A 6,385-nucleotide genomic window follows, 5' to 3' on the forward strand; every position below is an offset into this window, starting at 1 on the left:
GGCTGCACGGAGGAATGTAGGCATAAAAGAGTTCCATTTCCATAACGTGGTTAAAAATCAAGCCGTCTTTGATGCCAGTGGTTGCCTGGGGCTGAGGGTGAAGGCAGTGAGAGACTTCAATGGATCCACCCAAGGGAAGCTGTGAGGTAGAAGAAATGCCCTGTGTCCTGAATGGAGCAGTAGTTTCAATTGTATGTACATCTGTGAAAATGCATTTAGTTGTACAGTTTATCTTTTTTAATTTTTATTTGTTGAGAAAGCACTCACACTGCATCCTCTCTCTCTTACCGTCCAAAGGAGGAGAAGAACGATCATCAGTGGCAATGGGCAGCTGTGGAAACAACACCTAAAATCACGTTCATGCTCAGGAGAGAACAATGTGCCTCCTCCTTGAGGTTTCAGGTCCTCTACACGTTCAGAGAAAATTCTCTAGTAACAAACTGTAGAAATGAACTGGAGGGTATTATGCTAAGTGAAATTAAGTCAATCAGAGAAAGACATGTATCCTATGACCTCACTGATAGGAGGAATTCTTAATCTTAGGAAACAAATTGAGGGTTGCTGGAGTGGTGGGGGTGGGAGGGATGGGGTGCCTGGGTGATGGGCATTGGGGAGGGTATGTGCTATGGTGAGCGCTGTGAATTGTGTAAGACTGATGAATCACAGACCTGTACCTCTGAAACAAATAATATATTATATGTTTAAAAAAATAGAGAGAGAGAGAAGCTAGTAGGAAGGGAAAAATGAAGGGGAGGAAATCGGAGGGGGAGATAAGCCATGAGAGAAGATGGACTCTGAGAAACAAACTGAGGGTTCTAGAGGGGAGGGGTGGGGGGATGGGTTACCTGGTGATGGGTATTAAAGAGGGCACATTCTGCATGGAGCACTGGGTGTTATGCACAAACAATGAATCATGGAACTCTACATGAAAAACTAATGATGTAATGTATGTTGATTAACATAACAATAAAAAATTTTAAAAAATAATAAAAAAGAGAGAGAGAAGCTAGTAGGAAGGGAAAAATGAAGGGGAGGAAATCAGAGGGGGAGACGAACCATGAGAGACGATGGACTCTGAGAAACAGACAGAGGGTTCTAGAGGGGAGGGGGTGGGGGGATGGGTTAGCCTGGTGGTGGGTATTAAAGAGGGCAGCATTGAAGGGAGCACTGGCTGTTATAGGCAAACAATGAATCATGGAACACTACATCAAAAACTATTGATGTAATGTATGGTGATTAACATAACATAATAAAATAAAATTAAAAGAAAGAAAGAAAGAAATGATCTCTGAAAGTACAGCCTTAATTGTACACTTTAAAGGGATGCCGTCTACTGTACCTAAATTATACCTCAGCAACATTCATGTAATAATCTACTATATTTCTCTATACTAGCAGTGAGCATTTAGAAAATGAAATTTTTAAAAAAAGGAAATGAAATTCAATAAACAGCGTGGAGATTCATGTCCACCTTCATTAAATGTATGAGGACACATGTAACAAAGATGCCTGAAAACTCTTGCTGAAATAAATTAAAGGATACTAAATAATTAGGAAAAAATATATCACATTCATGGACTAGACCACTCAAATTTGTTGGAACATCAAATCAGCATTATTCTGATTCATACTGGAGAAGGCAGTTTGGGGGCAAATTTACAAGCTAATTCTCAAATGTATTTGGAAATCAACATACCTAAATAGCCAAGACAACCTTGAAGAATTAAATTGGAGAAATTTACTAAATTTTAAACCTCACCGTAAAGCTACAGTAATTAAGGTGCTCTTAATGGTGTAAGTAACACAATGTAAATATATCAATGTGAGAGAGTAGAGAGTAATAAAATTTCCTGATACGCATATACATTTTTAAAATTTTTCTTTTAATTTTACTTCTTTTCAATTATTTTCTTTTTAAGTAATCTCTGCATCCCACATGGCGCTCAAACTCAAAAAAAAAAAAAAATAAAAGGTTGTGAGTTTTACCTGAGCACTGATTAGTACAGCTGCATGGGACAGGGAATCTTTACCAGGAGAGAGTGTCATGACAAAGGAAATTTTGATAAAGGGTTATATACCAAAATATATTTTTTACATAAAAAGTGACAAATTTTTATACAAAAGACATTGTAGAAAGTCACTGCATTTCCCGGTCTTAAATTTCTAGTACATGTAGGGCTGTATGGCTTTAATGTTATGGGAACCAGGGAAGTGTCTTCCTTTTTCTTATCTTTTCCAGAATGCTCCTTTTGGGTTCTTTTCTTTCATAAAGCAGATGTCCAATGTGTGCTTGGGGTGAAATAGAGCCCATGCATTGAGGTTTTGTGGATTCATTTTGACCTTGGTAAATGTGAAAGCATCGCTTCCTTGGGAGCCCAGGGGCAGGACCCACAAACATTAAAGGTGGACAATTGCCTTTATCAGTGCTACAGCGACCTCCTAAGTCTCTGGCTCCTAAGATCTAGGGGGGAACCTGTGCTGAAGAAGTGAAGAGGTGCTTCAGGGCACCACTTCCCCTGCCTGCCTGTTTCTCTCTCCTCAACCTCAGCTTCTATGCCACTGAACACCACTGCACACATCTACTGTGGACATCATCCATCATTGACCCATGACCTCGAACTGCCCATGTTTGCTTCCAGGAATACAACCACAGGTCAATGGCATGAGGTCAACTCAAAGAAATCTAGCAAGCCATGGTCCACCTTTTTAAAATTGTTCCAAATTTTTAAAAAATATTTTTCCAGTATAGTTAACATACAGTTCCATGAGTTTCCAGTATATAACATGGTGATTGAACATTTCCATACATTGCCCAGTGCTCATTACCACAAGTACACTTCTTAATCCCCATCACCTCACCCATCCCCCAAGCCCCCCTACCCTCGGCAACCATCAGTTAGTTCTCTATAGTTAAGGGTCTCTTTCCTGGTTTGTCTCTCTCCCTTTTCTATTTCCTTTGCTTACATGTTTTGTTTCTTAAATTCCACATAGGAGTGAGATCATGGGGTATTTATCTTTCTCTCACTGACTTATTTCACTTAGCAGAATACACTCTGGCTCCATCTGTGTCCTTGCAAATGGCAAGATTTCATTCTTTTTTTTGGCTGAATAATATTCCATGGTATAAATAGATAGATAGACAGATAGATAGATAGATATAGATATGTGTGTGTGTGTGTGTGTGTGTGTGTGTGTGTGTACACACATATATATATATATATCTTCTTTATCCATTCATCTTTCGATGGACACTTGGGTTGCTTCCATATCTTGGCTATTGGAAATAATGCTGTAATAAACAAGATACGGGGCATATATCTTTCCAAATTAGTGTTTTCACTAATTTCATTTTCTTTGGGTAAATCCCCAGTAGTAGAATTACTGGGTCACATGATAATTCTATTTTTAATTTTTTGAGGACCATCCATACTGTCTTCCACAGTGGCTGCACCAGTTTGCATTCCCACCAACAGTGCATGAGGGTTCCTTTTTCTCCACATCCACACCAACACTTGTTTCTTGTGTTTTTGATTTTAGCCATTCTGACAGGTGTGAGGTGATAACCTCATAGTGGTTTTGATTTGCATTTCCTCAATGATGAATGATGTTGAGCATCTCTTCACCTGTCTGTTGGCCATCTATATGTCTTTTCTGGAGAAATGTCTATCCATGTCTTCTATTTTTAATTGGATTATTTGGGTTTTTGGGTGTTGAGTTGTATGTGTTTTTTTTTAAGATTTATTTATTTATTTGACAGAGAGACACAGCGAGAGGGGGAACACAAGCAGGGGGAGTGGGAGAGGGAGAAGCAGGCTTCCCGCTGAGCAGGGAGCCCAATGCGGGGCTCAATCCCAGGACCTTGAGATCATGACCCGAACCGAAGGCAGACGCTTAACAACTGAGCCACCCAGGCGCCCCGAGTTCTATATGTTCTTTATTTATTTTGGATACTAACCCCTTATCAGATATGTCATTTACAAATATCTCCTCCAATTCAGTAGATTGTCTTTTTGTTTTGTTGATGTATTCCTTTGCTGTTTAGAAGATTTTATTTTGATGGGTCCCGACAGTTTATTTTTGCTTTTGTCTCCTTTGCCTTAGGTGACAAATCTAACTCTTGCTTTTCTGGGTTGTGCTTCATGGAAACACAGGATGGAGAGAGAGCCACAATGTTTCCCCAAGGTCAGCCTATGCTCTGGTGGAGTTGGTACCTTTGTGGGAGGCAATCAGTTATGTCCTTTCACGGATGCCTTTCCAGTGTTCCACATCAGCTCTCAGTTCTGGGCCCTAAAAGGAAGCTCACCAAGATGAGGCCCTATCCATACCTCCTCTAATGCTGGACCCTAGGGAAAAGCCAGGGGCAGGAGTATAGAAGCTGCATCCATGTGTGAGAACTCATCACCCTCTGAAATTGCCGGTGTTGGTGCTCTTGGCCTCAGATCCTCACCTGCCGACAACAGCCCTCTCGGCACCTGTCACAGGGTACTGTCAGGACCAGTAGAAAGGTGAAAGCATCTGGGAAAATATCAAGCAGTCAATGTGAACAGAGGTGGGGGCCTCCCCCAAGGTACATACATGCGGTGACTCTGTCTGAAGGAGAGTGCTGGCTGGACTCCAGTGCTCCACTTCTCCATGTGCAGCGAGCACCCAGCCACAGAGTCTCAGGCCCCTTCCTAAGGATGGGGGCTGCTTGGACAGTATGCAGTGATAATAAAGTCTTTATTTGTCTGACATTCTGTACTATTCAGAGTGTATCTGCAAGTACTATGCTCAATTGATCCAATTAATCTTCATGGTCCCAATTGTAGATAGACAGGTATTAGTATGTTCACCTAAGCAAACAAAATGAATGGTTGCTTTGCAAAAGAAGAAATACAGGTAACTAACAGATTCAAACTAAAACAAGATACTATTTTTCATCTGTCATATTGACAAGAATTATTTCAAAAGTTAATGTTTGTTTGGCATTTTGTAAAGCTCACTGAGTCACTATTAAGTACCAGGCAGTAGGAGAGACAGAAAGGACATACAGACCTGGATTAGTCCATCTGAGTCCTTGCCCTCAAGAGGCTTTGATCTAGAGCAGAGCTTCTCGACCTCTGCACAACTGACGTTAGAGTTGGGCTACCCTTTGTTTGCGGGAGAGGTTCCTGTGCTTGAAGGATGCTCAGCAGCATCCCAGCCTCTTCATACTAGATTCCAGTAGTACCCCATCCCCAGTTGAGATAACCAAAAATGTCTCCAGACATTGCAAAATGTCTCCTGGGCAGCAAAATTGCCCCCAGTTGAAAACCACTTGTCCAGGTTAACAAGAAAACTGGGAAATTGTGTTTATGAACTCGTGGTGAGAGTAGTATTTTAATTGGAGGGCAATGTGACAATGTGTCTTGAACTTCCTCAGACACCTTGCTCCAGCAATTTCACTTCTGCTAGGCCAGGGAAACAGCAAGAGAGCTTAGTGTAGCTTGGCTGTGAATGAAGAAAGCAAGCCTTGCTAGAAATTCTAACCCAAGTCTACACCCACCGGGATGTACACAAACTCAACACAGAAAACAGGTGAAATGTACCCATTACCAGATGCAACATAGTAAAATGAATATTGCCCAAGAAAAAGAGAAAAGTGTAATAGCAGCCGAGGAGCAAGTGATTCTCTACAAAGAAACAATAATCAGAGCAGAGAGCAACTTCTCCTCAGCCATAATAAAAGCCCACGGGAATGGAACGATATCTTTACGGACTTATGAGGAAAGAAAATCTAAAATTCTACATTACAATAAACTATTGTTCAAAAGTAAAGACAAAATTAAAACATTCTCAGACAAATAAAGATTGAAAGAAATGTTACCACTCACAGCATTAAAGACTTTTGGAAAGAAGCTGTTGACCAATAAGAAATGAGTAGCAAAGGCAGAGAATCAAGAGGCAGGGATCAAAATACCAGTAAACATATGGAGAACTAGTTCTTGTAATAAAAATAACCAGGATTACTAATTTAGGGAGGTTTAAAGATAAGGCCAAAGTAAAATACTGAAAACAGCATGTTAGAAAATAGAGTAAGTGGTCAAACTGCAAGGTTTCAATGTCTTCACGCTGTTGGGGGCGGGGGGAGGGTAGCAGGCACAGTCCTGAGGTCCAGAGTTCACTAAAGCAAGTGTGCACGTCAAAGCTTACGGTCGGCCATGAAAAGAACTGCACTTGAATGGGGGACTTCCATACCAGCAGCAAAAGTAAAGGGAATAAAGGAACTTTGATCAGTTACTCAGTCTGTGCTAGGAGACTGAAAAGAAGGGAAAAAAATGTCAAAGAAAACTGCAATAAATAGAGAGTACAAAATACTGTTGTTGGAACTAGGTCTGAATTCATCAGTCATCACAGTAAATGTAAA

At 40.7% G+C, this 6,385-nt stretch overlaps 1 non-coding gene across 1 annotated transcript; it reads right to left on the reverse strand.

The window, feature by feature from the left end:
• Positions 1–258: 258 nt before the first annotated feature.
• LOC148161982 (small nucleolar RNA U3) lies at positions 259–471 on the reverse strand. The gene has a single exon (XR_015767260.1). It is a non-coding gene; the product is annotated as a small nucleolar RNA U3 (small nucleolar RNA).
• Between the last annotated feature and the right edge of the window lie 5,914 nt (positions 472–6,385).

The sequence above is a fragment of the Eumetopias jubatus genome, unplaced genomic scaffold, assembly GCF_037043125.1.
Source record: "Eumetopias jubatus isolate StellerSeaLion01/CBP00866 unplaced genomic scaffold, mEumJub1_p1.0 scaffold_32, whole genome shotgun sequence".
Classification (NCBI taxonomy): Eukaryota; Metazoa; Chordata; class Mammalia; order Carnivora; family Otariidae; genus Eumetopias; species Eumetopias jubatus.